Source organism: Stomoxys calcitrans, chromosome 1 (assembly GCF_963082655.1).
Source record: "Stomoxys calcitrans chromosome 1, idStoCalc2.1, whole genome shotgun sequence".
NCBI lineage: Eukaryota > Metazoa > Arthropoda > Insecta > Diptera > Muscidae > Stomoxys > Stomoxys calcitrans.
This window is the reverse complement of record NC_081552.1, coordinates 38,017,480-38,039,506: the sequence shown is the minus strand read 5'-3', so window position 1 is coordinate 38,039,506 and position 22,027 is coordinate 38,017,480. Positions and strand designations below refer to the sequence as shown.

Genomic DNA, 22,027 nt, shown 5'->3' with positions numbered 1-22,027 from the left:
GATCTCTCTCTTTTACCTCTTGAGCCCCCAAAGGGCGCAATTCTTATTCGAATTGGCTGAAATTTTATACCGGTCCATATCTTGATATCGCTCTAATAGCAGAGCAAATCTTTTCTTATATCCTTTTTTGCCTTAGAACAGATGCCGGGAGATGAACTCGACAAATGCGATCTATGTTGGAGGGCATGTAAGATTCGGCCCGGCCGAACTTAGCACGCTTTTACTTGTTTTTTTTTTAGAAATTTTTTTATTAAAAAGTTTTTAAATAAATTTTTAGAAATATTTCTGAAAATATGATTTTTATTGATTTTGTTTTTGACATATTTACCCATCGACTCATATATCTACTAACTGACATTTTCCTGGCCAATCCAACCCATAGTTGACCCTCTTCAAAGATTTCTCTAACATGTTAATTGAAACTTCAAAAACAATTTTTTTTTTAACATTTCCGTTGTTACTGATTTTTGAATTAATTTTGAACACAAATTCAAAAACAATATCCAATTACTTAATTCCTTCACAGCCACTTGAATCACATGGTTTTCATGACACTCATAACACTTCATACAGCCATCAAAGCTTGCAACATCAACAACGTCATTGTCAACAACATCATCACCAATCAACACCATTGCCAGCTGTGCAATTGGCATTTCATACAAAATAAGAAATACAATTTCCAAATAGACAGCTTAATTTGTTGATGACTGTCGTTAAAGAAAACAACAACAACAACAAAAATAACCGCCAGAAATGAAAAGGGGGAATTATGACCAAACAATGTTAACATCCACTACAATCGATGAGGAGAATTATTCAACAACAAATTGTCACCTTTTAAGGAGGGTGAGGCGTCTCTCAGACTCTTGGCCTTTTACGGTAGTGAATAAGCAGTACATAAGCCAAAAGCCACATAAGCTGTACCATGAATGCGTCTGCACTCAATGTCATCAGAGATTGGTCAAAACGGCCAGGCCCAGGTCAAAACCACAGGCATGTAACGTGATTTTCCAACAAATCCTCAGATTAAAGTAAAAACGCATATACACACACACAAACACACACACATACTCAGTCATATAAAGGTAACCAAAGTCTTAGGGCCACATTTATGGGCTGCTTAACTACCGCAAAGGGTAAAGGCGTAGTACGCAGACCAAAAACCACCATGGGTTGGGCTGAAATGGTAACTTCAACTCTGCGACAAACAAAGGGAAATCCTATCAAAATATTTTCCTAAGTAACGAATGTAGAATTTTCAGCATCCATTGTTTGTAAAAAAAAAAACAAAAATCGTTCTTATTGCAGAGCAACTTGGCTGCCCTGATTGTGTAGGTGTTAAATGTTTTTGTTCACAAAGAAATTTAATTAAATTTTTTCCACATTGATTTTTATAATCCAATTTTTTTTCCGTCTTTGGCTAGGCCTTCCGTGAATTGAATTGCTTATATCATAGGCTGGCAGACAGGCTTTACTTGGCAGTCATTTAATGGCTTTTCTATCAATTGCCGCATTTTAAATTTAATAATCACTTTATTTAGACATTTTGACATTTAAATGTGCTTGCCACCACTTATGGATTGTCGAAACAGAAGTTGTTATGGTCATTTATTGAATGGCTAATGATAAGTAGAGCTAGACTATGGCAGACAAAAATGGAAGCCAAAACATGTTGAATGAAAAATTTACTAAAATGCTATTGGTGGCTTAAACATGTAATAAAATTTAATAATCAATAGTCAATAAGAGAAAACAAGTAAAAGCGTTCTAAGTTCGGCCGGGCCGAATCTTGTATACCCTCCACCATGGATCGCGATTTGTCGAGTTCTTTTCCCGGCATCTCTTCTTAGGCAAAAAAGGATATAAGAAAAAATTTGCTCTGCTATTAGAGCGATATTAAGATATGGTGCGGTTTGGACCACAATTAAATTATATGTTGGAGACCTGTATAAAATGTCAGCCAATTCGAATAAGAATTGCGCCCTTTGGGGGCTCAAGAAGTAAAATAGAGAGATCTATTTATATGGGAGCTGCATCGGGCTATAGACCGATTCAGACCGTAATAAACACGTATGTTGACGGTCATGAGAGGATCCGTCCCACAAAATTTCTGGCAAATCGAATTGCGACCTCTAGAGGCTCAAGAAGTCAAGATTCCAGATCGGTTTATATGGCAGCTATATCAGGTAATGAACCGATTTGAACCTTATTTGACAAAGTTGTTGAAAGTAAGAATAAAATACGTCCTGCAAAATTTCAGCCAAATCGGATAGGAATTGCACCCTCTAGAGGCTGAAGAAATCAAGTCCCCAGATCTATTTATATGACAGCTATATCAAGTTATGAACCGATTTGAACCATACTTGGCACAGTTATTGGATATCATTACAAAACACGTCGTGGAAAATTTCATTCCAATCGGATAAGAATTGCGCACTCTAGAGGCTCAAGAAGTCAAGACCCAAGAACGGTTTATATGGCAGCTATATCAGGTTATGAACCGATTTGGCCCCCTAGAAGTCAAGACCCAAGATCGGTTTTTATGGCAGCTATATCAGGTTATGAACCGATTTACACCATACTTAGCACAATTGTTGGAAGTCATAACGAAACACGTTATGCAAAATTTCAGCGAAATCGAATAGGAATTGCGCCCTCTAGAGACTCAAGAAGTCTAATCAGAAAAATGGGTATCAATTCTTGCTCTACCCCCCAATACCTTTCATTTAAGCTCCATATTGACATGGTCGATAAATATGCCCGATTTATGGGTGTTTTGGGGAATGGGGTGGTCCCCCAAACACTAAGGCCGGAAAATATATCAGCAACGTGCTCTATTCTAATATATCTACAATATATATCATTTATTTGAACCCCATATTGCCATTGCCCTCAAAATTGGATATCAAATTGGTTTTCTAATCTCATTTAAACTCCTTGCAAAAAACTTGCAACAGTCAGCAAATATATCCGGTTTGGGGTATTGGCCCTAAAATCTACGAATATTTAGCTCCACTCTCTTTAGGACCCAAATTGTCTTGGTGAGCAAATAAGTCCTATTTGGGGGTTGTTATGGTGGTGGAACGTCCGCTATACAGTTGACCCCTAATGTTGATATCAGATACATGGTCTACTCCCACATACCCTTAATTTGAGCCCCATATTTCCGTAGTCGGCAAAAATGACCGGCTTGGAGGGTGTTTTGGCGACTGGGCGGCCACTCAGTGAATTGGCCTTGAAAATATATATCGGATTCGTGTTCCACTCTAAAAACCCTCTTATTTAAGCCTCATATTTTAATAGTCAGAAAATACTTACTTTTTGGGTGGTGCTGTGGGGGGTGGCGTGGCCTCATAAACACTTTTTCCGAATATTGATATCAAAGTCGTGCTTTACTCCCAAAGACCTTACATTTGAGCGCCATATTGCTATGGTCGTAAATTTGTCCCCTTTTGGGGATTTTTTTGGTGAGAGGCGGCCCCCCAAACACTTGGTCCCATTTTTGGGTATCAGATTCGTATTCTACATTCAAATAGCTTTTATTTAAGCCCCATATTCCCATGGTCAGTAAATAAGTCCAGTTTGGGGGGTGTTTTGGAGAAGGAGTGGACCCCCAGAAAAGTGGTCCCACATTTGGATATCAGATTCGTATTCTACTCGTAAATACCTTTCATTTGAGACCCATATTGCCATGGTTGGTAATTATGTCCGTTTTAGGGGTGTTTTGGGTCTTGGGGTGGTCCCCCTAGCACTTGGTCCGACAATTGGATATCAGATACGTTTTTTTATCCTAAATACCTTTCATTTGAGTCCCATATTGTAGTGATTGGTCTAAATGTATGTTTGGTAGGTTTTAGTGTGGGGCAGCCCCCCTAGGTACCCCATCCGAAATTTGAATACCAAATTTTTATTTTTAGGGTGCTATATGAGAGCACACAAAATTTCGCTTAAATCGCACCCTCCATCTGCGAGATCTGGCGTTTCGAAAATTAGGTTAAGGGGGAGGGTCCGCCCCCCCTTCAGATATCAAAAAATGTAGTACCCTATTTTCACCACGGGGTCATTATGCACCATCTGTGAAAATTTCAAATAAATTGGTTCAGCCGTTTCTGAGTCTATAAGGAACACACAAACAAACACAAATTGATTTTTATATACAAGATAAGTTATATATATTTTTATACCCTCCACCATAGGATGGGGGGTATACTAATTTCGTCATTCTGTTTGTAACTACTCGAAATATTCGTCTGAGACCCCATAAAGTATATATAATCTTGATCGTCGCGACATTTCATGACGATCTAGCCATGTCCGTCCGTCTGTCTGTCGAAAGCAAGCTAACTTCCGAAGGAGCACAAATACTTTTTATTAGTGTAGGTTGGTTGGTATTGTAAATGGGCCATATCGGTCCATGTTTTGATATAGCTGTCATATAAACCGATCTTGACTTCTTGAGCTTCTAGAGCCTCTAGAGGGCGCAATTCTCGTCCGATTTGACTGAAATTTCGCACAAAGTCTTATAGTATCACTTCTAACAACTGCGCTAAGTATGGTTCAAATCGGTCTATAACCTGATATAGCTGTCATATAAACCGATCTTGGATCTTGACTTCTTGAGCCTCTAGAGTGCGCAATTCTCATCCGATTTGACTGAAATTTTGCACAAAGTCTTATAGTATCACTTCTAACAATTGCGTTAAGTATGGTTCAAATCGGTTCATAACCTGATATAGCTGCCATATAAACCGATCTGGGATCTTGACTTCTTGAGCCTCTAGAGGGCGTAATTCTTATCCGATTTGAATGAATTTTGGCACGACGTGTTTTGTTATGATATCCAACAACTGTGCCAAGTATGGTTCAAATCGGTCCATAACCTGATACAGCTGCCATATAAACCGATCTTGGTTCTTGACTTCTTGAGCCTCTGGAGTGTGCAATTCTTATCCGATTGGAATGAAATTTCGTACGACGTGTTTTGTTATGATATCCAACAACTGTGCCAAGAATGGTTCAAATCGGTCTATAACCTGATATAGCTGCCATATAAACCGATCATGGGTCTTGACTTCTTGAGCCTCTTGAGTGCGCAATTCTTATCCGATTGGAATGAAATTTCGTACGACGTGTTTTGTTATGATATCCAACAACTGTGCCAAGTATGGTTCAAATCGGTTCATAACCTGATATAGCTGCCATATAAACCGATCTTGGGTCTTGACTTCTTGAGCCTCTAGAGGTCGCAATTCGATTTGCCTGAAATTTTGTATGACGTATCCTCTCATGACCATCAGCATACGTGTTTATTATGGTCTGAATCGGTCTATAGCCCGATACAGCTCCCATATAAATCGATCTCTCTATTTTACTTCTTGAGCCCCCAAAGGGAGCAATTCTTATTCGAATTGGCTGACATTTTACTCAGGTCTCCAATATATAATATAATTGTGGTCCAAACCGGACCATATCTTGATATCGCTCTCATAGCAGAGCAAATCTTTTCTTATAACCTGTTTTGCCTAAGAAGAGATGCCGGGAAAAGAACTCGACAAATGCGATCCATGGTGGAGGGTATTTAAGATTCGGCCCGGGCGAACTTAGTACGCTTTTGCTTTTTTTTTTTTTTTCTTAATTGTATATATGTATAAATTTTGCCAAAATTTCATTTCTGTTTTTGTAGAAAATTGAATCAAAATATTATTTGTTTTAAAAAATTTTACAATATGTGTACATCTATCGAAAAAATCCTTAAAAATGTGATAGGAATAAAATAATGTAAAAATGTTATTTGTGCAAATATTATTGGGAAAATTTTATTCCTTATGAAATTTTTTGTCAAAATGTATGTACACACTGTTTGAATTTGTCTTTTAACTCCTTTAACCATTTGATTTGTCATGCATGTCATTCACGTCTAAGATTCATGCTAGACATTAATAGAATCTACGTTTGTCGATAGTACTTCTTCTCTTCCCTCTCCTTACGACCGAAGCCAATTAAGTGACTCATCTCATATCATCTCTCTTCTCTTGAATTCCTCATATGCTTTTGCGTTCGTGCTTTTATTCTGCAATCAATTCACGTTTTAATCATTAAACCATGAATGAAGATATACCAGCTCTACAAGAGTGAAGTTGAAATGGATATGCTCGCACTGCCACATAAATATTGGCTGATTGTGAGGCTTGTCTGCACTTCCAGCCATTATCATTTTTTATTAATATAAAGTGTTTTGTAATTCTCATGTTGCCAATCAAATCAAATTGCGTTACCAAATGATAAAGAAGCTCAACTGCCAACCACGCCTGTTGGCAATAGCAAACCATGGTTAATGGAAGCAACAAAGAATCAAATGAAAATTCCCATATACAAAAACATGGGCCTATAGTATATGTCTGTATGAGCTTTTCAAGTATCTCATTGACAGCAAACACTTGAGAGAACTCAACAGACAGACAGGCAAACAAAAAAAAATTAGCAGTGGAAAAACATATGTAGATCACTGCGACATGAAGTACATTACAAGCCTACTTAGCATCCGGTACCTGCTATCTACTTACCTACCTATCAATAGTTATCGTGGCATATATATTCCATTGAAAAAAAAATCAGTAAGGAAAGGAAAACGTCGGGCGGTGCCGACTGCATAATACCCAAAATGCAATACAAAGTGCGAGCTATGTTTGGATGGGTTATTAAATAATCCGAATCAAATTTCAAGCAAATATGTTCGAACCGTAATAGGTTAGGTTGGATTGAAAAGAGGGTGCGGATATTAATATGCCCCATGCCACTATGAACATACACCTAAGCCAGTAATCGGCTTGTTGTGCGCTCTAAATACTAAAGAAGTAACCTCTAAAAAGAAAATTTCAAGTTAGGAATTCCGTGCTACTTACAAAATCCTTGTTGTCAATGCCACTCCCCTAAGTTGGTTCATATCTGATATTGTGTCCCCACCTAAGTACCGGTATCTGTTGAACCCGAAAGCCGGGCAATGACAAAGGAAATGCTCCAACGTCTCATCATCTTCCCCGCATGCCCTACACATGCTATCTACATAAGTGAGCTCGTAGTCCTATGTGTCCCGTTATGATAGCAATAGCTATACTGACCTCCTTTATGCTTCCTTTCAGTAATAGCCTCGTCTTCTCACGATCTGGATCCCCCCATAGGATTTTGGCCGTCCTTCCGACCGTTTCGCTGTTCCACAATGTTGCATGGGCATTCGTCGTTCACTCCCTTAACTCGGACTGCGTCGAACCGAAAGGCTTCGGGTTAACCAAGTTTATTGACGGCACTCCTCTGACCTTCACCGCTAAATCATCTGCCCTTTCATTCCCCCTTACTCCGTTATGGCCCGGCACCCAAACGATGCGGATTTTCCCATCCTCAGAGAAGGCGGTAATCTCCTTCTTACACTGCAAGACTGTTCGTGACCTTACCGTCCTGGTTGTTATTGCCCTTATGGCAATTTTACTGTCGGTAAAGATGTTCAGACTCGATGTCCTCGCGTTTGTACCACACCACTTCACCCAATCCGTGATCGCCTGGATCTTCGCCTGCAGGGCCGTATTATGGTCAGCCAGTCTAAACCTGACAGCTCTAGCTAATATTAAGAGCCATAAGAAAAATCCTTCCGCCAGATTTAGAGAGAATCAGTAATTATATGAGCACTTTATTGCAATATTTCTCAAAATCGGACAAACATATATATGGCAGCTATATCTAAATCATCTGCGACAGCTATATCTAAATCTAAAACGATTTCTAAGAAATTCACCAGTAATGTCGATAGTCGTAAGAAAGACCTTCCTGCCAATTTTCGAAAGATTCGGCTAAAAACTTACCATTTTATTGCAATATTTCTCAAAGTCGGACAAACATATATATGGGAGCTATATTTAAATCTAAACCGATTTTTTCCAATTTCAACAGGCTTCGTCTCTAGGCCGAAGAACATAACAGTACCAAATTTAAGGACGATCGGATGAAAATTGCGACCTGTACTTTGTGCGCAAGTTAAGGTGGACAGACGGACGGAGACAAACGGACATTGCTAAATCGAATCAGAGAGTGATTCTGAGTCAATCGCTATGCTTATCAATGGGTCCATCTCTCTTTCTTCTGGGTGTTACAAACAAATGCAAAATGCAAATTTTGCCCATGAACATTCCACTAAGGAACAGGGGCAAACTTCTCACATATCAATGAGTGCAGTCCGATTCAAGTTTTAAGCTCAATGATAGGGGGCCTCCTTTTTATAGCCGAGTCCGAACGGCGTGCCGCAGTGCGACACCTCTTTGAAGAGAAGTTTACATGGCATAATACCTCACAAATGTTGCCAGCATTAGGAGGGGATAACCACCGCTGAAAATTTACTTTACAAATGCAAATGCACTAAGTTATAATACCCTGTAGCACAGTGGTGGTGTAGGGTATAATTGCTGCTACTATCAGCAACTCTTAACATTGAAGATTTTTTTACAATTTTTCTTTTTTCCCCTTTCAGACTGCTGCTTTTGCTGGAACCATACCAAAGGATTTTTTTTACCAAAGGGTAAGTTTTTTATATCATCATGAAATTTGATTAAAACGCCCTCTCATATCGAGTGGCTCTTACTGACTTTTGATACGTGTGGTGCTGGTGGCAGCCTTGGCCTTTTCAATGGAAAATAAAAATCAAAAATGGCTGTATTTGAAAAACTGAGTTTGTTTGTCAATATTGATAGTAATTGAATTGTTTTTAATAAACACAATTGGCAAATTTTAATTTGCCAAAACAGAAATGAAATAAAAAAAGTAAAAACAAAAAATAAAATAAAATAAAATAAAATAAAATAAAATAAAATAAAATAAAATAAAATAAAATAAAATAAAATAAAATAAAATAAAATAAAATAAAATAAAATAAAATAAAATAAAATAAAATGAAATGAAAAGAAATAAAATAAAATAAAATAAAATAAGATAAAATAAAATAAAATAAAATAAAATAAAATAAAATAAAATAAAATAAAACAAAACAAAATAAAATAAAATAAAATAAAATAAAATAAAATTAAATTAAATTAAATTAAATTAAATTAAATTAAATTAAATTAAATAAAATAAAATAAAATAAAATAAAATAAAATAAAATAAAATAAAATAAAATAAAATAAAATAAAATAAAATAAAATAAAATAAAATAAAATAAAATAAAATAAAATAAAATAAAATAAAATAAAATAAAATAAAATAAAATAAAATAAAATAAAATAAAATAAAATAAAATAAAATAAAATAAAATAAAATAAAATAAAATAAAATAAAATAAAATAAAATAAAATAAAATAAAATAAAGTAAATTAAAATAAAATAAAATGAACTGAAATAAAATAAAATAAAATAAAATAAAATAAAATAAAATAAAATATAATATAATATAATAAAATAAAATAAAATAAAATAAAATAAAATAAAATAAAATAAAATAAAATAAAATAAAATAAAATAAAATAAAATAAAATAAAATAAAATAAAATAAAATAAAATAAAATAAAATAAAATAAAATAAAATAAAATAAAATAAAATAAAATAAAATAAAATAAAATAAAATAAAATAAAATAAAATAAAATAAAATAAAATAAAATAAAATAAAATAAAATAAAATAAAATAAAATAAAATAAAATAAAATAAAATAAAATAAAATAAAATAAAATAAAATAAAATAAAATAAAATAAATTAAAATAACATAACATAAAATAACATATAATAAAATAACATAAAATAACATAAAATAACATAAAATAAAATAAAATAAAATAAAATAAAATAAAATAAAATAAAATAAAATAAAATAAAATAAAATAAAATAAAATAAAATAAAATAAAATAAAATAAAATAAAATAAAATAAAATAAAATAAAATAAAATAACATAAAATAACATAAAATAACATAAAATAACATAAAATAAAATAAAATATAATAAAACAAAATAAAATAAAACAAAATAAAAAAAATAAAACAAAATAAAAAAAAATAAAATAAAATAAAAATAAAAAATATTAAATGAAATAAAACAAAACAAAATAAAATAAAATAAAATAAAAAAACATAAAATAAAATAAAATAAAATAAAATAAAAAATATTAAAGTAAAATAAAATAAAATAAAATTAAATAAAATTAAATGAAATTAATTAAATTAAATTAAATTAAATTAAATTAAATTAAATTAAATTAAATTAAATTAAATTAAATTAAATTAAATTAAATTAAATTAAATTAAATTAAATTAAATTAAATTAAATTAAATTAAATTAAATTAAATTAAATTAAATTAAATTAAATTAAATTAAATTAAATTAAATTAAATTAAATTAAATTAAATTAAATTAAATTAAATTAAATTAAATTAAATTAAATTAAATTAAATTAAATTAAATTAAATTAAATTAAATTAAATTAAATTAAATTAAATTAAATTAAATTAAATTAAATTAAATTAAATTAAATTAAATTAAATTAAATTAAATTAAATTAAATTAAATTAAATTAAATTAAATTAAATTAAATTAAATTAAATTAAATTAAATTAAATTAAATTAAATTAAATTAAATTAAATTAAATTAAATTAAATTAAATTAAATTAAATTAAATTAAATTAAATTAAATTAAATTAAATTAAATTAAATTAAATTAAATTAAATTAAATTAAATTAAATTAAATTAAATTAAATTAAATTAAATTAAATTAAATTAAATTAAATTAAATTAAATTAAATTAAATTAAATTAAATTAAATTAAATTAAATTAAATTAAATTAAAATAAATTAAATTAAATTAAATTAAATTAAATTAAATTAAATTAAATTGAATTAAATTAAATTAAATTAAATTAAATTAAATTAAATTAAATTAAATTAAATTAAATTAAGTAAAATAAAATAAAATAGATTAAAATGAGATGAGATGAAATAAAACCAGTAAGGAAAGGCAAAAGTCGGGTGGAGCCGACTATATAATACTCTACACCACCGAGTCTATGCAATACTTTAAATATATAGAGCTTATATGGTTCTGGTTCGATTTTGACGACATTTTTTGCATGTCAAGGATGGGACCAAAATTGTGCCTTCTACAGCCTTAGAAGACCATATCGGATGAAAGATACATATGGGAGCTATATGTTAATCTGTTCAGATTCTGTTAAAATTCTTCACACATATTTAGACGTCACTAAAAGCACTTCGTGCCAAATTTGGATACCCATTACCTCGGGCATATACGTAAACCCCCTTTTGTCACAATCCGATAAAAATTAGATAATTTACGCACCCAAATTCGGCACAGACATCGAGTGGTCTAATAAATATAAGTCACTGTTCAATTTTGTAGAACAAAATATTGGTCTTTTTTGCAGCTATATCCAAATATAAACTGATCTGAACCATATAAGACACAGATGTCGAAAAGCCTATCATAAGTCACTGCGTCAAATTTCAACGAATTCGAATAATAAATGCGCTTTTTATGGGGCCAAGACTTTAAATCGAGAGATCGTTCTCTATGGCACCTATAACCAAATCTGGACCAAATTAAGCAAGGATATAATAATCATCCTATTTTATTATAACTCCGCTACTATACCCGTAGTTTTACATCTTGATAGTGGCTGGTCTCGATCATATTTTTTTTCAGGACCCAAGAACTCAGGCACAAGCAATATTTTCGGACAATAAACCTACTTTTTATGGCATTAAGACCCTAAATTGAAAGATCGGTCTATGTGGCAGCTATACCTAAATATGCACCGATCTAATCCATATTTGGTTCAGATGTCGGGAGGCTTAAAACTACGCACTGTTTCAAATTTTAGCGAAATCGGTGCAAAAATAAAGCTTTTATAGGCTTCGGACCCTTTATCGGGAGATCGGTCTATATGGCAGCTATATCTAAATACATTGCGATCTAAACCATATTTAGGTCAGATGCCGGGAGGTTTAAAACTACTCACTGTTTCAAATTTCAGCGAAAGCATAAAGCATTTGTGGGCATTAGACCCTTTATCGGCAGATCGGTCTATATAGCAGCTATTTGAAGGCTGTAGAGTGTTACAACAGACGGACGGACAGACACACGAACATCGTTAAATCGTCTTAGAATTTTACGACGATCCGAAATATTGAGTTGCCCAAAAAGTAATTTCGGATTTTTCATATAGTCGGCGTTGACAAATTTTTTCAACGGCTTGTGACTCGGTAATTGCATTCTTTCTTCTGTCAGTTATCAGCTGTTACTTTTAGTTTGCTTTGGAAAAAAAAGTGTAAAAAAAGTCTATTTAAATAAAGTTCATTCTAAGTTTTATTAAAAATGCATATACTTTCTTTTAAAAAATCCGCAATTACTTTTTGGGCAACCCAATATATATGCTTTGTAGGGTCGGAAATTGATATTTCCATGTGTTGCAAACGGAATGACTAAATGAATACACCCCCTATCCTACGGTGATGGGTTTAAAAAATAAGGAGTTAAAAAAAAAAGAATTTTGTGCAAAAAATTGCCAACATTTTCGATAGAAATAACATTTTGTAAAAATTTTATATATGAAAATATTTCTGCAATATACACTTTTGACAAGAATATTGATATCACTTTCTGAACATATGAAGAAGTTTTAGTAGGAATTTGTAGACTTTGCTTGAAACTTTTCTCTTCCAAAAAAAAAAAAAAAAAAAAAAAAAAAAAAAAAAAAAAAAAAACGCTTTATTAGCCACACTGCCTACTTATGCAATATACACTTTTGACAAGAATATTGATATCACTTTCTGAACATATTAAGAAGTTTTAGTAGGAATTTGTAGACTTTGTTTGAAACTTTTCTCTTCAAAAAAAAAAAAAAAAAAAAAAAACGCTTTATTAGCCACACTGCCAACACTTAAAACTACTGGAGGGAAAATATGTTGAAGTGTGGCACTTCCTTTATACCATTGCTCGGTCGATGGTGCATACGAAATTTTTCCCTTGGCAAATGCACTCTTTGCTTTAGCGAAACCCCCTAAAAAAAAAAACAGAGCACAAATAATGGTAATTTCGTTGATTCGACGACGACCTTTGATGTTCGCTGCTGCTGTTGTTTAGAACATTCAAAGTGGTATGCAAAGCCAAAAGCCAATTTGTATGAATTTTTTATGGAATAAAATAAAATTAAACGTTTTGTTTGGATGATTGGTGAATGGGAAGGAAAAACAGAGAGAGAGAGCATAGCCACTTAACAGAAAAGTGGAAAAAGCATTTAAAGAAGAAGAAGCTTTGTTTGCATTTTCTTCTTTCTCTCCCTCCACATCGCCACTATCACACCCTTGAAGTCAGCAAAATGTTTGGCCAAAGGATACCAAACAAACGAACACAAAAAATTGGATTGCTCAATCCCTCGAGTTAGAAAATAAAAGGGGCTGGCAAAAGTATAAAATTCGTAAGCAACTAGGACGTTGTGGTAGGTAACCTACTTCATGGTCAATTGGGTTATCAAATATTTTTTGATCAAATCACAAGCTTGAAATACATATTTGCATATCATTCGCTCCAATTGATATGTAGAATGATTGGAAAAATTGTTTCAGGGACGTATTTGTAATGGTGTTGGTCAATGACTATAGAAAAATGATGATGATGAGAATTATTAATTTGGCTAAAGATTTATGGGCATGAACAAGAAATATTGATAAGTTTAGGTTGGAGAGGATGTTAGCAAAATATTGTCTTGATATTTGCTGAGGCCTCATGGGGTTTATTGTTATTTCTCGTTCTTCTCAGAATGTACCTGAAATTCGATCTCCTCTACTAAAGATGGTTCGTCAACGCACCTTCTCATACCATTACGAAGCCAGCATGAAGTCCATGAAGTATGTCTCTTAGCTGCTCTAGTGCCTGAAAGAAGAAAGATCCAAGCGTATATTTCTACTACGACACAAAGCAGGACATTGGCAGAGGAAATGCAAGCTATCTTCCGGAACATCAGCGTCATGAAACCATTGAGAGATACCATCATATCTGATGACAATGCCCATAACTTGTTGTGGCCTGCAATGATTCCTATTATGCCGCTAAAATGAATCTTCTCCAAAGCCAATAGTTCGCAGACATAACCTTTCGATCGTTCATCCCAAAAGACTTTTCATGTGCTCACAGCCCACCTCGTCGTTCCAACGATTAAACCATCTCTTCTTGTATTGCACCTGATGAATAAAGAAGACTCCCGAGTGTGGTGCATACACGTCTGTTACCGACACAATTTGCAGATTCGTCCCTTGCCTCGCTGGCACATCTGATTTCCTGCTATGTCCCTTGTAGCCACAGTAGACTATCTCTACATCGGTTCAACATTTTGGATCTTGAATCCAGTGATAGCCAGCAGTGATATTTCTTCAGTCGTTGTCCATCGACGAAATGATCTCGGCCGCCATTGCCATTGCAAAGACCTCCGGTTGGAAAATGTTGCACTCATTGCGCATGCGGAGAGACGCGTCAATACTTTGCTCGAGGTTGTAGGCACCACATCCGATGCCGTTCATCTTCGACCCATCTGTAAATAAATGTATATCTGCGAACCTAATCGTTCTTTTCTGTCACTCTTCTATAGTAGGCATCTGAACCATCACTCATACATCAACTGTAACCTTCTCGACCTGGAAATCCGTATGTCACATAAGTAATAGTTTAAACAATGTTTTCTCAGACTCTTCCCTAATGTATAAGTCGTTGGGTTAGATTCCTAGTAACAACTGCAAGCATCTAGTTGCGGTGCTGCTCATGCCACCGGATATGAATCTCGGGGCCACTTAGACGCGGATATTATACTCCAGCACTGGCCGTTCCACCGCCGCGTACAACCAATTCATTAATTTTGGTCTCAACCCCCATCTACTTTCTCTGAGTGACACTCAGAAAATATCATCTTTTCTCTGAGACACACTCTCAAAGGAGACAACTTTTTCTGATAGTTCCCTAAGCAAGTGGGCTTTATTTTGTAGAAAACCTCACAGAAGGTCTGTCTGCGAGAGAACTAAGAGACAGAAATGAACAAAATCTCGAAATTTGACCTTGGAAGAGTTTTTCTCTAAGATACAACATCAAGAGTTGTAATTCTCTGGGTGACACTTACATAATAGGATTTTCTCCGAGAAACAATGTAATGAAAAAAATTTCCTGAGAGTCACCTTTACGAAAGGCTTTACATTTAGAGATACCCTCACACGATTTCTGTCGCTGAGAGACAACCGCGAAATATTTCAAAAGTGGCCTTTTCCTAAGATACAATCTTATAATGGGATGTTCTCTGAGAAACAATCAAACGAAAGAAATATCCTCAAAATAGTATCTTCTCTTAGAGACTTTCAAATGAGAAAACTTTTTCTGACCGTGCACTTTACGAGAGGCCATTCTACAAGAGATAGTCCCACCAGCGGCAGTCTCTAGAAACCAACTCCAAGGGACAACCGAGCTGAAAGAGCAAACTCTCTTTGAATAATTGGCCTCAAGAGAAGACTTTCTCTACGAGATATCATCAAAAGTTGCATTTTTTTTGGGAGACAATCTTGAAATAGGAATCTCTTCGAGAGACAATCAAATGGGAGAACTTTTTCTTAGAGCACTCTTTACGTAATTGCAAAAAAAAAAAAAATACAAATTTGCCCACGAACATTCCATTAAGGAACAGGGGCAAATTTCTCACATATCAGTGATTGCTGTCCGATTTAAATTTAAGCTCATTGATAAGGGGCCTGGTTTTTAGAGCCGAGTCCGAACGGCATTCCGCAGTGCGACACCTCTTGGGGAGAAGTTTTTACATGGCAAAATACCTCACAAATGTCCCGGGCATTAGAAGGGGATAACCACCGCTGAACATTTTTTTCTGATGTTCTCGCCAGGATTCGAACCCAGGCATTTAGCGTCATAAACGGACGTGATTGAATTCTCTTAGAGATAACCTCACAATAGGCCATTTTCTGAGAGACAGCATTAAGAGTTGTCATTCTCTGGGTGACACTCACATCATACAATTCCCCAAGAAACAATCTAATGAAAGAAATTTCCTGAGAGTCACCTTTACGAAAGCCCTTACTGTTAGAGATACCCTCACAAGATGTGTGTCTCTGAGAGACAACTTAAAGAGACAAACGAGAAAAACTTCAAAAGTGACCTTTACCTGAGACACAAACTAAAAAAAAATCGTATGAAAGAAAGAACTTTTTTTTTAAAGTGCTTTCTTTTAGAAATAACCTCAATATAGGATCTTCTCTTTGAGCCAATCGAATGTGAGAACTTTTTCTGACCATCCACTTTACGAGAGGCCTTTCTCCAGAGAGATAATCCCACAAGAGGCAGTCTTTGGAAAACAACTTCAAGAGACAACTGAAGGAGTTTATAACCCATTGAGAGTGGATCTTCTCTAAGAGACAGTCAGTCTCTGGGAGACAACGGAAAGATTATTGTAAGAGTTTACCACATCTTTGGGGTTCTTCTATGGTAGACAGACTCATAAGGGGTTCTATTCTAAGAAACAATGGACCTCTGAGAGAGTTCCTTTTCTGCAAAGTCATGAGCTTTAACAGACATAACCTTCTGGTTGTTTCTTTTCTGTGAGAAAAAAAAATGGTTACAATTCTTTCATGGCAGTTCACTCTCTGATAAAGGGTAAGGGTTCATAAAAATTCTCGCATAAAAACAGTAAAAGGCCTTATTTAAGGAATTTCATTCACACTCTGATAAATCCTTTAGAAATCTTTGTATTCAGAGAATTCTTGTCATTAGAAGTCGTTTCTTGAAAAACAGCTCACGGTGGGCCAAACGGCAAAAAAAAATGGAAATAAGTCTACAACTTTTTATCTGTTGATCTTAGCGGTACAAAATTCAGATTCCAAATTGGATGAAAAATACGCATTTTATAAGCTTAAGATATAGCTGCCATATAGAGCAATGTCCAAATTAAACATCTTAAGCTTATAAAATGCATATTTTAATACCCTCCACCATAGGATGGGGGGTATACTAATTTCGTCATTCTGTTTGTAACTAGTCGAAATATTCGACTGAGACCCCATAAAGTATATATATTCTTGATCGTCGTGAAATTTTATGTCGATCTAGCCATGTCCGTCCGTCTGTCCGTCCGTCTGTCTGTCGAAAGCACGCTAACTTCCGAAGGAGTAAAGCTAGCCGCTTGAAATTTTGCACAAATACTTCTTATTAGTGTAGGTCGGTTGGTATTGTAAATGGGCCATATCGGTCCATGTTTTGATATAGCTGCCATATAAACCGATCTTGGGTCTTGACTTCTTGAGCCTCTAGAGTGCGCAATTCTTATCCGATTGGAATGAAATTTTGCACGACGTATTTTGTTATGATATCCAACAACTGTGCCAAGTATAGTTCAAATCGGTCCATAACCTGATATAGCTGCCATATAAACCGATCTTGGGTCTTGACTTCTTTAGCCTCTAGCGTGCGCAATTCTTATCCGATCAGAACGAAATTTTGCACTACGTGTTTTGTTATGATATCCAACAACTGTGCTGATTATGGTTCAAATCGGTCCATAACCTGATATAGCTGTCATATAAACCGATCTTGGGTCTTGACTTCTTGAGCCTCTAGAGTGCGCAATTCTTATCCGATTAGAATGGAATTTCGCACGACGTGTTTTGTTATGATATCCAATAACTGTGCCAAGTATGGTTCAAATCGGTTTATAGCCTGATATAGCTGCCATATAAACCGATCTTGGGTCTTGACTTCTTGAGCCTCTAGAGGGCACAATTCTTATCCGATTTGAATGAATTTTTGCACGACGTGTTTTGTTATTATATCCAACAACAGCGCCAAGTATGGTTGAAATCGGTCCATAACCTGATATAGCTGTCATATAAACAGATCTGGGGATTTGACTTCTTGAGCTTTTAGAGGGCGCAATTCTTATCCGATTTGGCTGAAATTTTGCATGACGTATTTTATTTTTACTTTCAACAACTGTGTCAAATAAGGTTCAAATCGGTTCATAACCTGATATAGCTGCCATATAAACCGATCTGGGATCTTGACTTCTTGACCCCTAGAGGTCGCAATTATTATCCGATTTGCCTGAAATTTTGTACGACGGATCCTCTCATGACCATCAACAAACGTGTTTATTATGGTCTGAATCGGTCTATAGCCCGATACAGATCCCATATAAATCGTTCTCTCTATTTTACTTCGTGAGCCCCAATGGGCGCAATTCTTATACGAATTGGCTGAAATTTTACACAGGTCTCCAACATATAATTTAATTGTGGTCCGAACCGGACCATATCTTGATATCGTTTTAATAGCAGAACAACTCTTTTCTTATATCGTTTTTTGCCTAAGAAGAGATGCCGGGAAAGGAACTCGACAAATGCGATCCATGGTGGAGGGTATATAAGATTCGGCCCGGCCGAACTTAGCACGCTTTTACTTGTTTTTTGTCGTTTAGCCCACTGTGCAGCGTTGTTCAAAGAGAAGCATTGTGAAAACTCTTGACCGCTTTGAGAGAACGGTAAAGAGACTTCACTTATATTAACGCTTGGAGATTTAGCTCAATGATAATAGATGTTCCTTCGATAAATGAGTTGGAACAGCAAGCCTGTTGCAGAAAGACAACGAGGGAGACAGCATTATCAAAGATACAACATTATAAGAGAGACAATATTGTGAGAGAGACATCATTATACCTAATAAATTAACAATGTCGCCAGCCTTAGTGGAGTGAACATTTTATTGTTGTTCTTCGTAGTTTTCGGACCCGGTGATTCGACGTTCTAGAGAGACATGCTACACGAAAAAAAAAAATAATTCGTTTGACATAAAGGAAACTAACGCCAAGCAAAATTCTTTTCTAAAAACATTGAACTTTGTTTAGGATAAAAGTGCATGTTATTGCGATATATTCTTGCAAGAATTTGTGATAAATATTAAGTTTTTTATCCTGGCAATACCTTTCATTCTGGATATACAAAACATGTTATTCGGGGTTTCAACTAGTTTTTCTTTATTTATAAATTAATTAAAAGTCAAAGGTTTAAAATGGATTGTGCATATTGAAAAGGATGCTAAGTTCAAGTAAATGTTGCTGTATTCGTTATGCTATAAGTAAAACAAAATATGGCTGTTGTTGTTTTCGCACATTTAAATAACTTCTATGTGATGGATATTTCTTTACCGCGTAACTGTTATCAAGCAATGTATGTGCCTTAGAAATTCTTGTTGTATTTTCTTGTGTGTTCCTCTAATGATTTTTGTCATTGGACATATCAGCATTTTTGTACCGAAACATACAAAAATTCATTTTCCGAGTTTACCCCCCGCACACATTCGAGCTGCTCAATACACGGACTGCTTTTTGCTCACTCAAAAGAAAACAAGTTAGAAAGTGCTAAGTTGGGCCCTGCCGAATCTTATATACCCTCCACCATGGATCGCATTTGTCGAGTTCTTTGCGCGGTATCTCCTTTTAGGCAAACATAGAATAATAGATAGGAGTTGTTATGCTTTTGGAGCTATGACAAGTTGAAGTCCGATTCGGACCACAAATGAATTTTAAGTTCAAGACCGTAGTGGAAGGCATTGGGTAATATTTCAGTTTATTCCGATAAAAATTGCGCCTTGTAGGGGCTCAAGAAGCGTAATCGGGAGATCGTTTATATGGGAGCTCTATCAGACTATATATGAGAAAAGCCGTTGTACAAAATTTCTGCCAAATCGGTTAATAATTGCACCCTCTAGAGGCTTTAGAAGTCAAGATCCCAGACTGGTTTACATGGCAGCTATACCAGGTTATGCACCGAAATGAACCATACTAAGCACAGTTGCTGAAAGTCTTCAAAAAATACCGCAAGCAAAATTTCAACCAAATTTTGTGAAAATTACGCCCTCTAGTGGCTCAAGAAATCAACATCCCAGATCGGTTTATATGGCAGCTATATCAGGTTATGCACCGAATTGAATCATACTTAGCACAGTTGTTGGATATCATAACAAAACACGTCGCGCAAAATTTCATTCCAATCGGATAAGAATTGCGCTCTCTCGAAGATCAGCCAGAAGCATTGCAAGAGCTACCAATACATCCAGTCAAAAAGTCACAGTTTGGTGGGGTTTATGGGCTGGTTGCATCATTGGATCGTACTTCTTCAAAGATGATGTGAATTTTAACGTAACTGTGAATGGTGAACATTCACCGTGAGATGATATCCAAAATGCTGTGGTTTCAACTAGACGGTGATACAAGCCACTTAGCACCCGTAACAATGGACTTATTTAGGGGCTTGAGAGGCGAGTTCGGTGAACAGTTTATATCGCATTCGGGACCGGTCAATTGGCCGCCTAGATTGTGCGATTTAATGCCTTTAGAATATTTTTTGTGGAGCTATGCTAAAGCTCATGTCTACACAGACCAGCCCGCTTCAATTGAAGCATTGGAAATAAACATTGAAGCATTTATTCATGAGATACAGGCCGGTAATGTTGGATGAAAACATTAACCATCTTCTAGATGTTTCAAATGGATCTGGTCGCTTCAACAATACAAATTGAGATTGCGGCTGCTACTCTCACCCTAACTAGGTTAAGTTTTTGTTTGCATTATAATATTTCTCCAACCTTGACAGAATCCATATCCTCAAACCTTTCTTTAGACCCTTGCAAACAGTAGCACTATCTGTAAGTTTAATAATGATGTTGAATATCCCCTTTGCTAAGCCAATTTTACACCAGACACAATACCCTTTAACATAATAAAGCTGTTTACCTTACACACAGAGCGATATGCAGCAGGCCTCCCAAAGATGTATACCTAGAAGCAACAAAATCAGCAGCATATATTAGCTCATAAATCCCTTAATCACCATACCCTGCAAACATTTTTGATCGCCAAATAATCTTCCGCGAATCTTCTAGATGATCGTCTAATAGTCGTAGACGTGATCTGGTGCTTGGAGTGCTCCTCGAATCTTCCGTAGGAGCTACAAACGAGTAAGTTAGAAGAGTCTTGACAGATCTTAGAATCACGCAAGAATCGTGTGGACGAGTAAAAAATAAGTGTTTTGAAGACTTATAAAATATTCCTCTGGAAGAGTTGCGCATGACTCGCCGGGATGAGGAGCAAAAAAATTTTTCTAATATTTATTTAATACTAGCCGAACCTGGCCCGCTTCGCAGCGCCTTCTTTAACGCGTTAAGCTTTGCTTTTGAGCGTTGCGTTGAAGAATGAAACTACGCAAATAAATCCCACGAAAGAAAAACACAAAAGATAAAGAATTTACAACTTTGGCGACTGAAATCGAGCATCATTCTGTGTCGCCATACGTCAAGCAGTTTTTTAAACGTCAAAGTTAAAAATTGTTTCACTTTTGCGCGTTGCTTTTGTGGTATTTGTTTGTAGAGTTGCATTTTCCAACTCGACGCTCAAAAACAAGCTCAACGCGCCCATTCTGTTTTGGCCGTTATACCTTTGTTTTGGTAGAGTTTTCTGTCCTGTTTTGGTAGAGTTTTAATATGGGGACATTTCCCCCCCAATATGGATATGGAATTTGTGTCAATGAAGCGCAGAGGTGAGCGAGTCCGCCAATGAAGCTAAATGCGTGGGTTCAAATCCTGGCGAGAATATTGGAACACATTTAAATCGTGGTTATTCTCTCCTAATATTGGTGATATTTGTGAGGTACTATGCCATGAATAGAAGACAAAAATTGAAACCTTTTTTTGACTCCTATATTGTAGTCTGTAATTATGACACCCAGACACTTGGCCCTTAAAGTAAATATAAACTTGCTGCTATACTATCAAGTAGTTTTTATGTGAGTCTCATATTACCATAGTCGATAAAGTCCTGTTGCATTTGAGCCCTATATTCTCGTGATTGGTCTATATATTCATTTGACAGGGAGTGCTTTTAGGTGGTCGGATGGTACCTTAAATATTTCGCCCAAATATGGATGTAAAATTCGTGCTCTA

The 22,027-nt window shown here is 34.8% G+C and overlaps 1 protein-coding gene across 1 annotated transcript in view; it reads left to right on the top strand.

Annotated features, from left to right (window-relative positions):
- Window positions 1-22,027, top strand: part of LOC106094496 (frizzled-2) — an 870,788-nt gene that overhangs the window by 210,126 nt on the left and 638,635 nt on the right. The window contains exon 3 of the mRNA XM_059361204.1: window positions 8,519-8,566. The gene's annotated coding sequence lies outside the window, so the exon portion shown is untranslated. The remainder of the gene's footprint in view (window positions 1-8,518; window positions 8,567-22,027) is intronic.